Consider the following 20,259-nt stretch of genomic DNA (forward strand, 5'->3'; position numbering starts at 1 on the left):
TTATGTGAAGAGATTATTATTATTATTAAGAGATGAATGAGGACCATCTTACAGGAACTCTACAGAGTAATGGAAGCAGTTGTAGTTAAGTATGTAAATAAATTGAGTTTGTTTTATTGTCCCTCTTTAGCCACTTAAAATGTTGGGAAGTATGCTAATTCCAGCATACAATACTCACAGGAAAGGAAGTTTGATGCAGAGTAAAGCTTCTTTCTCTACCAACAATGTCTCAAATCCAACTTCAGAAGTGCACACTCTACTTTCCATTAAAAAAATCATTATGATCTCTCTGTGATACTGCTGATTAATGCTGATTCGGGGTCAGTTCTATACTGTGGGCCTGAGCCTGCTGGGAACTAGGTTGAGAAATGGCCTCCATCTCATTTCACTCGCAGTCAGGAAACCGACGATTTTCATCTCATCAATCTGACCTGGATTTGAACCAAGATCCCAAGGTGAAAATCGTGTGCGGATCGACTACATCATCCAGCGGCTGTCTTGTTCAGTTGATTTGAGTCTCAATGCAGCATGCATTTATAGAACAACGTGTTTCTAGTGACTCCTTTTGTTCTAACTATTTCTGTTGTGTTTGATAATGGGCCACATTTTGAAAGAGACTGGAACTGAAGGCTTTCCAAATTGCTGAAATCGCTGCGTCTTAAGAGATGAATGTTTAACTTGCCTTTGTTTATTGCTTTCAGTAGCATTCTTTGTTACTCCACTGTTATGTTGAGTTGAAAGCTGTTTAGATGAAAATAAGGTGTACACTGCATCTGATAACTGAATATCTCTGCAGTCTGCTGATAATTCAGCCGCAGGCTGTTACCTGACTGAATAAAAGGAAAGTCGGTTTCCCACAGCCTTGTCTAATGTGACAACTCAGTGTCCATATTGTATCCGGGAAACTTGTTTGGATTGTGAATATTAAAAGGAAGAAATACAGTTTAAAAATGGAATGCAAACACTACACAATGAAAATTGCTGAGACTTTTGATCAAAGAGTTTATGATGTACATTTTTCAATGAGAGAAAAATAATCTAGAGATAGTTGATGTTAAAATGCTGTATTGACCAATATGTTTTAAGTGGCCTAATTTAAGAAACTAGGTGCATTGTGAAGCTCTTAAGTTGAACTTAAGAGCAGCTTGTTACAGTATGTACCCCATACGTCTCAGTACACTGGGCATTATTTACAAATGACAGACAGTGTGACATGATGTACCAGCTTGATTTCATATTTACTGTTTGTGGGAGTTGGAGAAGGGTTTCCAGAATATTGCTGTACAGCTTGCATAGTTTCTCCCTGCTGAGTGTGTTAAAGGTTTCATCCTGACTCAGGCGTTTTACCATATGCCTTTCACATTTCTGTTTGGCTTGCAAGGGGAAGCTGACTGCTGTTGGCAGGAGCTAGGAATGACCAGTTCTTGTGAATTCTCCTCTCATCAGTCTTGATGAATGCATGATTTGTTTTTATTGGGGGGTGGAGTGGGTGGGGGATCCTGTCCATCAATGTTCGTGGGATGCAGTACTTTATGCAGTCAAATCAGAAAATGTTTGGGAGTGCTTTTTAGCTTTAGACAGTAATCAAAAATCATCTTTACCAAGCTGTACAGTATTTTCATCCTTATGTCGGTACTTTGATCTGACAGCCTAGTCTGATGCTTCATTACAAAAAAAATCACGGCAATGCTGTGGAGTGCTGCATTTTTGGAGGTACCATCCTTTGGATAAGATGCTTAACCATTTAGTGACTACCCGAAACACCACTTTTCAGTGCCACTGAAATCAGCGAGATCCTTCTGTAGTTTTTGATTTCACAAGGGTCACCCTTCTTGTAGACAGACACCATAATTACAGTCTGGAACACTGACAAGCTGTGTGCCTCAGAGAGAATTCTGTTGACCAGTGCTAGGACGGCAGCTCCAACTTGAGTTGTGGGTTCTTGGCTTGGACCTTTAAGATCCTCACCATTCTCCATCAACTTCCTCAGAGCAGCTTTTAGGAATTTAGCATTGATGCTGTCTGCACCAGTTCCCTTGCCATTGGCAAGTAGATTGGATCATTAAGGCCTTCAATCCGGTCCACATCAGCTCTTCAAGCCTCCATGCAGTTGGGTCTCTGCTCCAGCCTCTAATGTTCCCTCCAGACCCCAAGGATACCCTCATAGGTCTGTTGTAGAATATCAGACTTGTTCAATACTGGTATGGGCCCAGAGGGGCTCCTCCAGCCATGGCCGACAACAGGTTTAAGCGAGCGGAAGAAAGTTTTGGGATCGCTCCCACTTTCGGAAAATGCGGGAAGCGGCTACAGAGAGGAAGGGCTCTGGCCTACACTGACCTGCTGCTAAGCTCCTTGGAGGCAGAGGCGGTGTCACAGTGGGTACGTCTATTTGCCAAGACGTCTCGCATGAGGACCTGGATTGAGTAGCTGGTGCTAAGTATGCCTGGTACACAACATTGGACTTGGACTTCAAGAACATCAATGTGGCTGGCACATCACAAGCTGTCCTGTAAAGATCCTCCCACCATGCTGAAGGCAGATGCCCGCCAGGTAGCTGATGAGGAAACTCTGAGGCTTGGGCAACAGCTGCTGGAAGGCGCTGGAGTCTGAGTTTGTGAACACACGTTCGTACGTCCAGTGCCTGGAATCCACCTTGATTGGCCTGCAGAGAGGCAATAGCTGCTGCTTAAATTCCACACCTCCAACTGGTGGAACCATCGCTCAATGAGAAGGAATGTGTGCCCGAACTGTGGACAGGAAGACGGTGGCAATGCTCTCACGATTTTATGCTGAGATGTGTTGTCCAATGGGAAGCTCAGAGAGAGTTCCATTTACCAACCATCCACCTAGTGAGGCTCAAACCCTCGCTTGTCGGATGCCAAACAACCAACTGGTGACTATCTTCCTTGGGGGCTTGGTAACCAGGGTCTCCTTTGAGCTGAGCTGGCTCGAAGGTGACATGCTTGGCAACTGAATGTCAGAATCGAGCCAGCCCTCTGTGGCGGTCCTCTTAGTAGTCCGGTTTCTGAGCCAGGTGGGTCCACAGTATTCCAGGGCACTAATGATGACAGCACAGCCAGCCTGGCTCATTGGCAGGACTTGGAAAGGCAGACCAGTCACTGGGGGAAGAGAGTCATCTGACTCAGCTCCTGTTAACCCTGCAAGCCAAAGCCCTAATGGGTAGGGTGGTCCTAACTGGACAAGTAGTGGGAAAGCTTGCCAGACAGCAATGGCATGCGATTTTAGCTGGTTAGACTCTAGCCGTACACTGTACTGTGGACCCGCCTGACTCAGGAACCAACTACCAAGATCACCAGAGGGTTGACTTGATGCTGACATTCCGTTGCCAAGCATGTCACCTCAGAGCCAGTTTAGCTCAAGAAGACCCCACTCACCTTCTGGGAGGATCTTTACAGGATGACAAGCCAGCCAGCTTGATTTATAGAGGTCCACGTTCAATGCTACTTACAAGTTTGATTTAGCTGCTTAATCCAGATCCTCTGTGAGGGTCTTTGGCAAATCCAAATATCTTTTCCAAATGTACCCACTGTGATGTGAGGCCGTCTCTGCCTCCAGGGGACTCAAGATTGTATATCGTTGTAGACCGGATCTCTCTTTCCCTGCAGCTGTTTCCCTTTTTACCACAAATCTACTTCACTGCTACATCTTGAACTTCACAAATGGGCTGAAAGAAACCCCTCTTCTGAAGGCACAGAAACTGAGAACTATGAAAGAGAACTGTTTGTGGACATGTCTTATATGCCATATACATCTTGCAGTTGAGTGTTTGGGATTCTCAGTTTGGTTTGGATGCTTTTAAGCAATGGTGATGGGTTTCCGTATGTGTCAGACACCCAGTTGACAAAAATAAATTGAATGCTTACCTGCTCAACTTGAGACAGCTGTTTGGTGAAGTTTGAAGTTAATTTTATTCATTTCTACCCATACTATTTTTGCAATCCTTTCACTTATACCCACCCTTCCATTTGTTATAACTTCCAAAGACTGCATCCTAGCTTAGTTGGTCTTTCAATGCAAAACTTTTGTAGATCCATCTTCTGTTCCATCTTTTCCTTCCAGCTATTTCTGTACACCCATTACACTGACTGCATATATTTTGATTTCCAAATGTTTATTGCTATTGCATTTTGCTTTGGTGCAAAAGTATTTAGGTTTATTCCTCCACACCTTTTAATCACTATTTGAACCTTGTTTTACAATATTTGCATATGCTTTTTCCTTTTGAGCAATGAAAGCATTTATCTATGTTTCAGCCACTCCATCTCCAGATCGCATTTGTGACTTTCAATTATTGTTTTTGTTTTGCTCTCACAACTTAACTCCCACGTAGTTACGTGTCAACAATCCTAAATTCTGTTTACCAGATAAAGCTCTTCAGTGATCAATGGAATTAATTCTCTTTGGTGTCTGTCTATGTTTGCAAACATTTATTTGAAGTTGGTCATTTTTCTCCTCTTCACGCCTACTTACAGTATTGAAAATAACCCAGATCCCATCTGCACTCTTTGCTTTAAACCTACCCCAAACCTGCATATTCCTCCTTCAGCGATCCATAAAATAATTTCACTGCATGCATAATACCACCTACTGGTTACCTGACGCCCCTTTCATCAGCTCATCAGTTTTTCTGTAGCCTTTGCCATGAAAAACAATATGATGTCTTCAATATTTCCTTGGTATATCTCAGTATCCAGGTATCTTACTGAATTATGCATTGCAATAGTTTCTCTATTTCATGACTTTCTGTACCATTTTACCTCCAAATGGCGCACCGCGCAATATAAGAGAAGGCAAAAAATTCCACACTGGGTTTTAATTTGCAAATTCTCTCTGTACACGTGTTCACACATGGGTTACACAGGTTGCAAATTGGACTCCTTCATTTTTATACTCCTCACCCAGCCCAGGAATCCAGTCCTGTGCAGCTTCTGTTAAAGGTCTCTGCGGTATTATCTTCTAAGATTGTACTTGCTGTTATAGATTAAAGCAATTTCTTTCTCCTGTAGATCTAATTTCTGCTTCTAATTCATTGTTAAGCTCCTCCAAATCATGAAATCTTTTATCTAATTTAATTCTCTTTTTGGCAAGAATCTGAACCCATTCACTGAATGTTCCTGACATTTCCACTGCTCCTTTTTTTTTCTAAATTAAAGAAAAAATATTTTCTAAATTACTTTTTTTTAAAGAAAAAAATCTGATTCCCAAGTTGAAACCATTAGAGATATGTTAAGCATTTTCTGCTTCTTTATTTTACATTCCCACCCCCAGTTGTTTGCTTCACTTCCTTATGGGAGTGGTGCAGGTATCTTCAATCTATACAGTTGTGTAGCTTAACACCACATGGGCTATTCCAGGAGCACCCAGGAGATGATCTACTGACTGCGTTCTTTTATTTGTGAACACCTCACTGAATTTGTTGGTGTTCTACCCAACTAGAGAAAAGGCACCAGATCAGAGACTTTTGAGGATGCCAATCTCACAAGGCTGAATTGTGTCATTTTAAGTGGACACTTTAGGGTCTAACATGCAGAAATTTCTAACTAAATTTGTTAATGAGGAAGTACGCCATGCCAACTCCCGAGGACCCACTCCGATGCAATCTAAATTTGGAGTGTACTTCCTGCTGGTTGCCATGACACTTGGTGTATTTCTAGTGACTAGGATGAATCCCCACTCAGAATCCTTATTAAGGAATCCACTTAGTGGCAGATTATACCCCTTAATATCCTTTTACAATGAAATCCCATAACTGAATTGAAATGAAGGGCAAACTTTGTAAACACACTATCCAGAAAGTGTATTACAATCTATCCAGTCATCAATATCTTTCCTAATAAATCACAAAGATCCTGATCTTCCTTTCACCAATGAAGGACATCTAACTTTGCAGAGATAATACACTTGGATCAGCAAACTACAAATTGATCATTTATGTTTTTCCACTTTTTGATTTTGTAATAATTTAATAGCATTTGTAATTTGTTGCAAGAACTGAATCTGCGGATGCCTGTCAGTTGATCACAGTTAGGCAGGGCATTCTGTCTGTAACTGAATGTGGTCTCAATTGGAGCTGCAATGTAACAAGTCTTTTAGACAGCGGCAAATCTAGAGAGAACAGTGCTGATTGAATGAACCCAATGATATTAGTGTGATGGCCCCTACCTACTGCTTCACCCTTTATCTACTGAGATAACACTTTGCCTTAACTTTCAGAATGAACTTGATCCTGGGCCTAAAGTGGAGAACAGAGAGTGAAGTCAGCTGACACTCAGGTGCCAATCTCCATTATATTTTACTTCAGGCTAGGTTTCCTCTGTTGGACCCAGATTGCATAAGAAATTTGACTATGTCATTGCTCAGTCATCCATGCTGGGTGTAATTTGTGAGATTTCTTAACAGAATTTCCCAATGAGGATTCAAAGTCATGCAAAATACACTGGAAATATGTCAAACTTCCCATGGGATTTCTGCTTCAATGAGATTGACTTCCAAGTCGAATTCCTGTGAGTTGATGGGAATTCTTATAAAATTACCACCGCAAATTAGAAATAAATCGATGATCTTCAGCCCAACTGTTGCTGTGTGATTAATTTAATCTGATTACACAGAAAAAAGGAATGGAATGACAGCATTACTTTGTAAATGTGTTGGAGTTTGCATAAATAATATGGTTTTGTATACAAAAGTATTTTTTTTAAAAAGTGTACATGGTGAAACACGTTGTTCAACACTTTAACTTCCTTGTGCTAGGTTCTTTATCTTGGGACGTCCTCCCAATATGAAAGGCGCTATACAAATGTAATTTTGTTGTTGTTCTTTGCTTGTACATGTCTATGTGTGTTTTGTTTAATTTTGAATAATAAATCTTTGCATTTGATATAACGCCTTTCATATTATCAAAATGTCTCAAAGCCCATCACAAGATTTATTGTAAAGTGCAGTGACTATGTACTTTGTAGACACGGCAGCAACTAATTTGCACGCAGCAATGTCCCATAAACAGCTATGAAGTTAATGACCAGTTTTATCTGGGGGACACCGGGAGAAACTCTTCTTTTTTCAAATAGCACGATGAGATTTTTAACATCCACGTGAACAGGCAGATGGGACCTCGGTTTAACGTCTCATCTGAAGGATGACAATGCAATGCACCTCAGCAATACTTTAGAGTGACAATCTAAGGTCCCACTATGGGGTTTGAACCCACAACCTTCTGACTCAGAGGCAAAAGAGCTATCAACTGGGCCAGGCTGACACTTTGTAGGGAGTGGAAAATAGACTACCACAGAGATGGATTGTATCAGAAAATTCAAAAGTAAATTAGCTAGAAATTTGGTGAACCAATCTATTAAAGGTTGTGGGAGGTGAATAATATATGATTTTTCATTCACTTTGGAGCCAACCAGATGGACTACACAGGTCTTTTCTGGCCCTGTATATTTGTATTTCAATAAATTATCAAAATTGTTAAATCAGAAACAACTTGGATTTATATTGTGTCTTTTGCATGAAACAAATATTTCATCGAGCTTCACAGAATGAGATATATTAGAAATTGAGTGAATGTGAACACGTAAACAGGCCATTCAGCTCAACTAGTCAGTGCTGGTGTTATACTCCACATGAGCCCTCACCACTCTATTCTCTTCTCCCTCTTATATCCATCAAGTTTTGCTCTTAAATATATTGATGCTTTTTGCTTCAACCACAGCTTTTGACAGTCAGTTCCACATTCTAAACTCACTCTTAGATCTAAAAACAGTTGACAAACATCAATGACAATTTATGAGACATTTTAGGGTGCAGAGATGAAGTGAATGTTTTGGAGCTCACATTGAAAATCTATTTTATCACTTTATGGCATGTGAGCTCAGTGAGGTATTAAGTGTCAGGTTGGCTTAGTTTGGTAGCACTCTCACCTCTGGGGAGTTCAGGCTCTGTGTCAAGCTCACACTCTAGGCTCACACTTCATCAAGTACCTGGGGAGTGTTGGATTATTGAAGGTGTAGTCCTTTGGATGAAATGTCAGGTGCTGTCTGTCTGTTCAGGTAGGTAGACATTAACAATCCCATGATATGATTTGACTTTCACTTGGTGTGGTGACCGTTGATCCTCAAGATTGTTGTTCCAATAGGAAACATAATTGAAATATTAAGGAATCCTGTTCTGAAATATGCATTATTACCCCCACAATATTATTACACAGTTGGTATTACTTGTGTCCACCTGAGTTTTCAAGCTGTCCACCCCAGCAATATTTTTACTTGCGTTCCTTACACTCTCAGATTTTTATCAACTATCATTGAAACATATTCTGTCACACTAAATTTTAAAATAATTTTACATAGAACACTATTCAGTAGTCAATTGAAAACAGTTTAAACTTCACACATTGGACACAAGAGATTTAGAGATCCTACTTACAGTAATTACAAGTTGCTTATAAAACCTGCTTCTAAATTAGTACCGAATTTTAAGAAATTCCCAAATTTTGTGCCACGTTATTTTAAGGTGCTGGTCTTTGGGGTAAAACTGTATGAAAGGGGCTAAACCTCAAGTCAGTTCTTTGACTCGGAAATATTTGGATAACAGTTCATTATTTTAAAAAAACTGTTTATAGTTTTAATCATTTTCACTTTTATTTTATAGCTTTGTAAATGTGTTGTTGCTGTGGAAATGTTACCATATGTTATAGCTTTAATTAAGTGAACACTGAGTACGTATTGAGTGAGTTTAATTAGCTTAATGCAAATGCCATTTCCAGTTTGATACACACTAGAAATTAAACAGCTGCCGTGATGCAATCTCTACTTGATTGTAATCTCACTGCAGAAAAAATAGAGCATAAAAAACACTATATATAGACTCTGGATAATTTAGAATGGGCAGGACCATATTGATTTTTTAATTAGCCATTACAATTATTACAGTGAAGTTGAGCCATCTGAAATGTTACCACACAGACAGCTATAGTGTACTCTTAAGTGCTGATGTTGCCTTGCACTTTATAATAATAATAATCCTTGCATTTGATATAGCTCCTTATCATGTCTTTGACAAGTCTCAAAGTGCTTCACAGAAAATACTGTAAAGTGAATTGACTGTACATTTTGTGGGTGAAACGGAACAGCCAATTGTGCACAGCAACGTCCCACAAACAGTCGTGGATTGAAGTGAGCAATTTATTATTATTTTTTGGCGAACACGGCAGCCAATTTGAACACAGCCATATCCCGCAAACACCCATGAAGTGGATAACTGACTTTATCGGCAGATTGTTCGCAAGAACATCAGGAGGAATTTCCTTCTTTCTTTGAGTAATGCCATGGAATTTTTAATGAACAGGCACCTGAACAGGCGGATGGGACCTCAGATATTGTTTTAAGTTGGACAGACAATGCTGCACTCCTCCAGCACTGTATTTGAGTGTCAGCCTAGATTATGAAATCAGTGTCCTGACATGGAACATGAACCCACAACCTTTTGATTCAGAGGCAAAAGTACTACTGACTGAGTCAGGCTTACACTAAAGCCTATTTAGGAGAACGTTAAGATCCCATGACACTATTTGAAAAAAAAGTGAGTTTCTCCTGGAGTCCTAGCCAACGATCTTCCAGATAAATTGTTTGAAACACAATGTTTGCAATATTCTTAAATTATTAGCCACTTTGTTTGCTTTTTCAAATTCTAGAAAACCTTGTTGTCTTTTGGTTCCCGACAGTTGGCAAAAGCACTTTGCTTTATAGGCTTTTATTTTGTTTATTCCACGTCTCTCGGCTGAAAACTGGACAGGAAGCAAATCGCTGATCGTGATGGCAAACTAGAAGACTAGAACTTATTAACCACAAAATTGTGAATCATAAACTGGAAGTTGCACTTAATGTAACACATTTGGTTGAAGGCAATCGGCGAGTAGAGCATGTAGATATCAATGAGGAGAAGACAGTGGATAGAGCCCTGAGGAACTCTGCATATAATGATGCAGGGATAAGAGGAGAAGCCATTGGCAGACAAGAAGTGAAGACATAATAATTGCACTATAGGCCTAAAACAATACAGGGTGTATAGAGAGCTAGATATCTGCACTAAGGCCCATTGTGGATATGTAAACTATTATACCTGACTAACACATAATATATGTGGAATCCTGCAGCTCAGTGGTTAGAGCACTCGCCTCGCAAGCGACAGAATTGGGTTTGATTCCCAGAGAGGGCAAAACCCTAGACAAGTTTCCTTATTCCACACCTCTGTTTACCTAGCAGTAAGCAGGAATCCAGTTGTTAGTCGATTGGTGGATCGCTTTCTGGGGTAATAATACCTTTAAAAAATGGTGTCACTCAATCCATGACTGTTTGTGGGACACTACTGTGCGCAATTGACTGCTGAGTTTCACCCACAAAATATGCAGCCAATTCACTTTAAAGTATATTCTGTGAAGCACATTGAGACATCTCAGACACATGATAAGGTGCTATATCAAACACAAGGATTATTATATTATTATAATGTCTTGTACTATCCAGGCAGGGCGAAACCTTGGGCAAGTTTCCTTACTCCACACGCCTAATAATAATCCCTCCAAAACTAAAAACAATAATTAAATTGGTCATTTTCAATCTATGACTGTTTGTGGGACATTGCTGTGCGCAATTGGCTGCCGCGTTCGCCCACAAATATACAGTCAATTCACTTTACAGTGTGTTCTGTGAAGCGCTTTGGGACGTCCTCCTGACGTGAAAAGCGCTATATCAAATGCAAGGATTATTATTATTATTATTATTATTATTATCCAAAAACTTCAATCAGGAGTTGTCCATCACTATTGCACCACACTGTATCCAAGACATTGCTCTCTCTCTGGCACTCTTATCTGTGCTTTCTCTCTCTTTGTCCCCCGCAACACTAACACTCATTTGTTATTTGTCTCTCTAATACTAATCTGCATCAGCTCACTGAGCTCTACCTCGAGTTACCAGTGTAAATGATTCCAGGGTTTAAATGGTTAAATTATGAGGACAGGTTGCACAAACTTGGTCTCTATTCCTTTGAGTTTAGAAGGTTGAGGGGTGTCTGATTGAGGCTTTCAAATTAATAAAGAGATTCGATAGAGTAACTATTTCTTCTGGTGGGGAATCCAGAACAGGGGGGTATAATCTTAAAATTAGAACTAGGCCATTCAGGAGTGAAATTAGGAGGCAGTTTTTCATCCAAATGGTAGTGGAATCTGGAACTCTTTCCTCCAAACGGCTGTTAATGCTGCATCCATTCACATTTTCAAGACGGAGGTAGATGGATGTTTGTTAGGTCAGGGTATTAAGGGATATGATAAGGGCGGGTAACTGGACTTGAGGCACAGATCAGCCATGATCTTATAAAATGGCGCAACAGGCTTGAGGGGCTGAATGGCCTACTCCTATTTCTATGTTGCTATGATGGCCTGGGATGATTGTTAGATTTTCCAGCACCTAGGCTAAGAAAGGAGAGAGTGAACAGTGGGAGCTCAGCAGTGATTGATTCAAAAATAAATGTTTGCTGTTACTAAAGGCTGAATTTCTGAAAGTAATAATCTCACAAACATTATGAACACCATCATACATCAAGAACGTGGAATACTGAAAGCTGTTCCCTACAGTGATGGCTGCTTGCAGCACACACTCACATGCACACACAAACACAAAATAGCCTCACATAACTTTGGAATAATATGCATTATAAATAACAGATGCCAATCATTGATTTTCAAGCTCTAACCTGGTAAGATTATGTTGAGTTTATTGTGTTATCTGGAATCCTTGATTACATTTTTCTTAGTTAGCTCTTATTATTTACGTAACATTTGTTGAGAACCCTCTGGCATGCATACGACTTCCCTCAGCTCCTTCACACGTCAAGAACTGCTCAGATAATGCTTTGCAAATCAATAGCCTGTGAAGGACTCTTAAGTCGGCATTCAAACAGCAGACAGTTCGCTCGATTAAATGTATAAAATTGTATGATGAGATTTTAATTGTTCTTCACTTCTGTAAATTGGGTGAATCAAAGTGCTCTCCTCCCAAAGCTGCTTCAAACATCCTAATCAATGTCAGAAGTCGCTGGGAACACTCAGCAGGTCAGGCAGCATCTATAGAGAAAGGAAGTGAGTCAATGTTTCGGGTCCACGACCTATCGTCAGAACAGACAAAGGATCGTGGACCCGAAACGTTGACTCACTTTCCTTTCTCCATAGATGCTGCCTGACCTGCTGAGTGTTACCAGTGACTTCTGTTTTTCTTTCAGGTTTCCAGCATCTGCGGTATTTTGCATTTTGATCCTAATCAATTTGTTAGCTCTGTAGTTAATCCAGTTGTCGCATTATTGCACATTGAAACTTTTTAAAAAAGGAGATTTCCCAAAGATCTTGTAGATAAAATTACCATCTACTGAGCATTTGGGATAAGCCTGGCTCAGTTGGTAGCCCTGTCACCTGTGAGTTAGAAGGTCATGGGTTCAAGCCCCATATCAGGACTTCTGAGTTTACAGTCTTGGATGACACTCCATGGGGATGTGCTGCATTGGCAAAGGTGCCATCTTTAGATGAGATGTCAAATCAAAGTCCCATCTACCTGTTCAGGTGGACATTAAAAATCCCATTACACCATTTGCAAAGAGAAGGGAATTTCTCCCAGCGTCATTGCCAGCAATCCCCCAAATAAAAGCAGCCATTCACTTCATGGATGTTTGTGGGACATTTCTGTGTGCAAATTCGTTGCTGCATTTGCCCACAAAATACACAGACACTTTACAGTAAAATGCTTTGAGATGACCTCCGATGTGAGAGGAATTATATCAAAAGCAAGAATTGTTATTATGAGCCATGGCTGCATTTCAAGCCTCTAGTGCTTTTACACAACCTGTGGATCATAATGTTCCTTGCATGGGTAGTCAGCTCATTCTCATACTTGAGATGATTTCAGGATGCTCAGAGATGTAATGTGTGAAGCATCATTACATTTTTTTGTGAACTTCCTGGTGTCTGACCTAAATTTGCCCTTGATAACCTTTCCCATTATCTGAAACCATTGATCTGAGTAGTTTTTCAGTCCTATTTTACAACTTGAATTCTCCTCTAGGACATTCTCTTCAGGACCGAACATTTCTATCTTATCTAATCATTCCTAATTACGACTTACTACAGCGTGTGAGTTAAAGACACCATTAGCAAGGCAGCCTTTGCACCCTTTGATTAAGTAGCTGGAATGGACAATGAAGCCAAGAGGTAAGAAGAGCACATTAGAACATTGCAAGGATTCACCATCCTGAGAGAGAACTGCACAGGAGGTCAAAGCCATGTTGTACAGTTTCTATAGTAATTCCACTTATGTGGATTTGTCTCCAAGCTCACTCTACCCATAGAGCTTGACCTGCTGTTGCTTTATTCTATTTGATGAATAAATATTCATCAGATAATTATCATCAAATGCTGGTACATTTTCAAGTACGTCCACTAGAATTCTATTAGGTTCCTAAGAACAGTGTGATCTTCTTCGGTTAGTAAGCTTATTTTATTCTTCCTGGTAAAAAACCCCCACAGTCAATCCACTCTACAGTAATAATAATAATAATAATAATCCTTGCATTTGATATAGCGCTTTTCACGTCGGGAGGACGTCCCAAAGCGCTTCACAGAACACACTGTAAAGTGAATTGATTGTATATTTGTGGGCGAACGCGGCAGCCAATTGCGCACAGCAATGTCCCACAAACAGTCATGGATTGAAAATGACCAATTTATTATTGTTTTTGGTTTTAGAGGGGTTATTATTAGGCGTGTGGAGTAAGGAAACTTGCCCAAGGTTTCGCCCTGCCTGGAATTGAACTCAGGTCTCTCGCTTGCAAAGCGAGTACTCTAACCACTGAGCTACAGGACTCCATGTGTGAAGCACTTTGAGACAGCTCAATGACATGATAAGGCACTATATCAAATGCAAGGATGATTATTGTTATTTAAAAAGAGGGATAATTTTATTTGAAAACAAACCTGGAATTTTTTCACCCCTCACCCATCAGGTATGTGGGCAATGCTTTTTAACTTTGAATTAAGCTAAGGCAGTACCATCATAAGCCATAAGTTCAAGGTTGTGAAAGACAATTTTTGGACAGGCACCAGGAGATATTCTTTACACAACTGGAATGGGTTTCCAGGAAGTGTGATAAAGGTCAGCTGGAGACTGGACATATTTAAGGAACATATTGATCCTGTGATAAAGAAGAGGCTTGGAGGATTGATAATCTGGAAGGATGAGATCAAATGGAATGAACAATCCTGCTTCTTTTAACTTTCAAAAGATTGAGCAAACCCCCGCCTAGAAAGATATTTTTAATATAGGGACCATTGGGACAATCAGCAAGTTCATCCTGGCAGCTATTGTTCACTTGCAGTTCTGCTGACTGTGTCAAGAGAAGCATTGACACAGGCATGGTGTCGGTTAACATTCCACCTTGCATTCTGCAGACGCAGAATGTTAAATGTACTAAATAATAACTACAGCCATGTCCCATAGTCATGGAGTGAATGATCAATTTTATTTGGGGGATTGTTGGCCAGGACTCCGGGAGAAACTCCCTTCTCTTTATACTGGGAATTTTGTCCACATCTCCACAAAAGTTAAGTTTACAATCTTGCCAAGAGTTTTACGTTTAAACAAATGCCCCCCAGGCCTATACACTCCATGTCAATAGCCTGCTTACATCTGTGCCTCTTATCAGTTTTAAGGTCATGGACCATGCTGATTCTCAATCTTCTCTGATGAAATTGGTGCAAATGATTGACCAAAATAGTCTGCACTCCAGTCCCACTCCTCAAACTCTTGGCTCCACTCCAACTTGTTTGTCCTTTTGTATGAGTTTATTCAAGGTCTTTGTGAGACATGTCATGAAACAGGTTATTTTGCCCCAAAACATGTCAAGGTTTCCCCTCAGCATTGTCAAGGTGACCGGATGATACACTTCAATTGTTTGGCTTGGATGTCATTGTGGATAGAGTTGCTGAGGTTGAAGGAATCAGTGTGGTGCCTGTTTGGTCTAAAAGGAAAAGTAAATATGTTCCTTCCTAAACATTAGGAAGGAGCTGTGGGTCTTTGACTTGCTTTTATTGTTTCTCATTTAGCTACAAGAAATCATGCAATTTTTCTTTAGGGAATAATTGACTGGCAGAAGCACGGCATGATTGACACACACATTACATAGGGAGTTCATCTCTCTGATAGCAATTTGTCTGCTCCTGAGAAGGACAGGGAGGTCTCCAGGGAGGAAGATAGCAGCTTTTCATTGTTTCAGGTCCATTTTTTGCACCAGGTAGAATCATAACTATTTTTAACCATATTATACAAAATAAGCTTTTTGGTATCCAGGGAAGGATCACCAAGTTTTGTATTTGTCTTTTACTTTAAGTTCAGTCTATTTAAACAACAACAACTTGCATTTATTTAGCAGCCCTCATGCAGGGTAGCGTCCCAGAGCATTTGACAGCGGTGGAGCACATTTATTAAACAATAAATAGTAAATAATCCTCACACTCGATATTGCGCCTCTCACATCAGGAGGACGACTCAAATTGCTTCACAGAATTTGCTGTATAGTGTAGTGACGTGTACTTTTGTAGGCGAATGGCATCAGAAACTCTGGGTGCAATGTATGGTGATACATTCTACTAGAGTATATTCAAACATTTGACATCTGCTGCTATTTTAGTCTGCCCTCTACTGCAAATGGAGAGGTAATAGAGTGTGATTTTGTGAGCTTTACTAAAGATTTTGTAAATAGCTGACTCACTAGAAATTTACTCAGAGGCTTTCCTCCGACCCATTTGCGAAGTCCAGGATCAAGCAGTGAGGTGGATTTGTGGTAAATGGGAGAAGCGACTGCAGGAAGCGAGGGCTCTGGCCTACACTGACTTGTCACTGCTCACCCTGGAGGTGGAATTGGCTTCACAGCCAGCAAGTCTGTTTGCCAAAAAAACTCACATGAGGACCTGGATTAAGCAGCTGGTGCTGAGTAAGCCTGGTACATGTCATCGGACTTGGATCTCGAGCCTGTCACATGCTGTCTTCATAAGGTGCTATGAATTGCATCTTGTTCTTTTTTTAAACCAGCCTCTTGGAAGTTGAAACTGAGATGTGAAGCCTAGAGGGTGGGCCTGAGTCACCCTGGATACCTGCAGGTTTCATTATTTCCGGATCCTTTAGTGAATATTGATCTCGTACACTATAACCCAGCTAGCCTGACCAATGGGGGGACGGGGGAAATCCAATCCACCGAGCCAGAATTTCCAGCTAAGTGTAATTGCGATGGTGGTACTGGCATTTCCTGACATTTTTCAGTTGCCAAAAAAGACCAGTGAATGCGAGTGCTAGCATTGTAATTGTTTGAATCCCCCGAGCAGAGGATAGTGAATAAGCTGTCTTCTGCTCATGGGATTCAAAATGAGTCAAAGGCACTATTCCTGCCCGGCCATTGAAAGCCAGCTGCACTGTGAGGAGGGGTCATGCAGGAAGAGATCGGGAGTTAATATGTGGCCTGCGGAAATTTTATACTCGCAGAATTATTTTTTATTAAATTTTGTTTCGGGCCCTTTCTAGCTAGGTACAAATTCCAGATACTTGTCAAGCACTTTCAGTGAAAGACGCCATATCAAAGGTAAGGATTATTTCACCTGGATTTGTTGAACTCTCCCTTGCTGGGATGCTCAATTTCCAAAATCTCCTGGTGAAAGACAGATTTACTGTAATCCTCCAAAGTATGCTTTTGTCAATCTGAGCAAATTTATGGAAGTTCACATCCAAAACATTCACCTATGACCTATCGTTCTCTTTCAGATGTTGATGGACCTGCTGTTAGTCATTTCCAGCATTCCTGTTTGTGTTTGAGAAAGCCTTGAGCTGTGCCTCTTGATGTGTGACGAGTCTGACAGTGTTAACTGATGCCTGGAAGTTTACAAAGTTAAATAGGAATGTACAGGGATGGGAACGACTATTGGGATCCCATTCGACTGGTCCCACTGTAAAAACAAACAAATAAATAAGTAATGTTTGTTCCACGTATCCACTCTTGTGAGAATAATATTCTTTGAAACTGAAGTGCTGCCAGAGACATTTTAAACTTTAAACCTACTTTAATGTCTTTCATGTTAAGTAGCCTTCTTACAGGCAAAAATGTACAGTCAATTCACTTTACAGTATATTCTGTGAAGCAGTTTGAGATGTCTAGAAGATGTGAAAAGCATTCTATCAAATGCAAGGATTATTATTATTATTGTTTTTATTACCTTCCCCACTTATAATCTGTATTTTAAAGAGTACCATTGATGCCCTCAGACAGCACAAACATAGAAGAACGTTTCTCCCCCTTGTGGGCATATGAAACCAATTGGAGCTTGTGACAGCTGAAATCACATTTGGCTAATTCTGTTTTTCTCCCGAAGTCCAGTAAGATCATAACTGCATTTGCAAAGTTAAGTCAGTATCCGGTGACGCGGAACTCTCTAATGCTTCCCTGCACCTTGTCCTCCTCCTTTGCCCATCTTCAGATCACACCTGATGATCTTCCTCTTCGACCATGCCTTCGGTCACCTACCACTCTCTCCCTGGCTTGGTCTCAAGTTTCACCACGGTCAGACTTTCGAGACACAAATTGTTGTTGTTGCTTCAGTCAGCATCAGCAGTGGCAGCTGCTGAACTCTCCAGGTCTGCTCTTCAGCTACAACCATTGTGCTGATGTAATGGGGGGGCGTGAAAGTTTGATCCCCTTGGCCAGTCGATAATTATCCATTGACTGGACTGGAATTTTGGTCCAATTTTACATTGGGTGTTGCATTCTTCACTTCATTGTTGCTGAAGGTTTCCCACATTATTTAATGTGACCCAAAGGATTGCTTAGCGACATTGGCCCATGTGGACTCCCGTGGCCTGTGCAGGCCCAGTAGGTGTTGAGGAACAAGTCACAAAATTAAAGCAGTAAAGCTTTGTCTGCAATGTGTGTCAGTGCAGTTCAATTAGTAGGACACTCGCTTGCTGAGTCAGAAGGACACCAGAACCTGAGCTCCTAATCCTGTGTGGTTCTATTAGCTACCTGTTGTCAGATGCAATTTTATTACATAACTTGCATGCAGTGAAAATGAACATCACAGAGATACTTTTAGCCATGGTTTTTAGTACATCTTATTGTCATTTCTATGCTGCACAGTGCCATTTGTCTCACAAAAAACACTTTTTACCATTGCCCTTTATTCTGCCGCTTGCTGCTTGCAACACAACCAGCACATCATCCCAAATGGGATGAAGAAGTTTATACAGCGAAGGATAATAATAATTGATTTGATATAGTGCCTTATCATATCATCAAGTCATCTCAAAGTGCTTTACAGGATATACTGTAAAGTGATGTGACCGTGTGTATTTTGTGGCTGAATGCGGCAGCCAATTTGTACACAGCAATGTCCCATAAGCAACCATGGAGTGAATGACCAATTTTATTTGGGGGATTTTTAACCGAGACACCGGGAGAAACTCCCTCCTCTTTTCGAATAGCACTGTGGGATTTTTAACCGCATCTGTACAGGCAGACGGGACCTCAAGTTAACCTCTTATCTGAAGGACGGAACCTCCAACCATGCACCACACCCCCAGTGCTGCATTGGAGTGTCAACTTAGACAATATTTCCCAACGTGGTGCTTGAACCCACAATCTTCTGATTCAGAAGGACGAGTGCCTCCAACTGAGCCAGACTGACACATAAATCAGGCCAACTCATTTCAGGATGCAGCATTCCAGTGCCAAATTTCTTGATGAAAATTACACAGTTTTTTTTTAACCATAGAAAATGAAAATGTGGTTTGGGTGATGTAGATTCAAATACTCCCCTGCACAAAAAGGGGCAGAAGGATAAACCTGAGAACTACAGGCCAATCAGCCTAACATCAGTAGTAGGGAAACTTCTGGAGACTATAATCCGGGACAATATAAATTCTCACTTAGAAAAATATGGTTTAATAAAGGACAGTCAACACGGATTTGTTAAAGGCAGATCGTGTCTGACAAACCTAATAGAATTTTTTGATGAAGTGACTGAGAGGGTGCATGAAGGTAGTGCAGTAGATGTAGTTTATCTAGATTTTCAAAAGACATTTTGAAATAGAAACAAAATAGAACAAAATATAAACAAAACAGAAGCCCATGATATTAAAGGGACTGTGGCAACATGGGTCCAGAACTGGCTAGGAGACAGAAAGCACAGAGTGGTAGTAAACAGTTGCTTTTCTGACTGAAGGAAGGTGTGTAGTGGTATCCTTCAGGGGTCGGTATTGGGACCACTGCTCTTCCTGATCTATATTAATGATCTGGACCTGGATATAGGGAGCACAATTGCCAAATTTGCAGATGATACTAAGTTAGGAAAAGTAGTTAATGGTGAGCAGGATAGCACCAGACTCCAAGAGGACTTACAGATTGGTAAAATGGGCAGAAACGTGGCAGATGAGGTTTAATGTGGAGAAATGCGAAGTGTTGCCTTTTGGTAGGAAGAATGAGGAGAGGCAATATAAGCTAAATGGTGCAATCTTGAAGGGGCCAAATGAACAGAGAGACCTGAGGATCCACATAAGCAAATCTCTGACGGTGGCAGGACAGGTAGATAAAGCTGTTAAAAAAGCATATGGGATACTAGGTTTTATAAATAGGGGCATAGAATTCAAACGTCAGGAGATCATGTTGAATATTTATAAAATGCTGGTTAGGCCTCAGTTAGAGTACTGCATTCAGTTCTGGGCACCGCACTTCAGGAAAGATGTTAGGGCATTGGAGAGGGTGCGAAGGAGGTTTACCATGATGGTACCAGGAATGAAAGACCTTAGTTATGAGGAGAGGTTAGCGAAACTAGGATTATTCTCCCTAGAGCAGAGAAGATTAAGAGGGGATTTAATAGAGGTTTTCAAGATCATGAGAGGATTTGATAGGTTGAATCTGTTTACACTGGCATGTGGGTCAGTAACTGGAGGACACTGATTTAAGATAGTTGCTAAAAGAAACTGAGAGGTTACGAAAAAAATTTCACTCAGCGAGTTGTTCGGATCTGGAATGCATTACCTGAAAGGGTAGTGGAAGCCAAATCAATAATAACTTTTAAGAGAGAAGTAGATGGGTATTTGGGAAGAACAAGATTTCAGGGCTATGTAGAGAAAGTGGGTCAGTGGGATTGAGTTGGAT

Source organism: Callorhinchus milii, unplaced genomic scaffold (assembly GCF_018977255.1).
Source record: "Callorhinchus milii isolate IMCB2004 unplaced genomic scaffold, IMCB_Cmil_1.0 Scaffold2, whole genome shotgun sequence".
NCBI classification, from domain to species: domain Eukaryota; kingdom Metazoa; phylum Chordata; class Chondrichthyes; order Chimaeriformes; family Callorhinchidae; genus Callorhinchus; species Callorhinchus milii.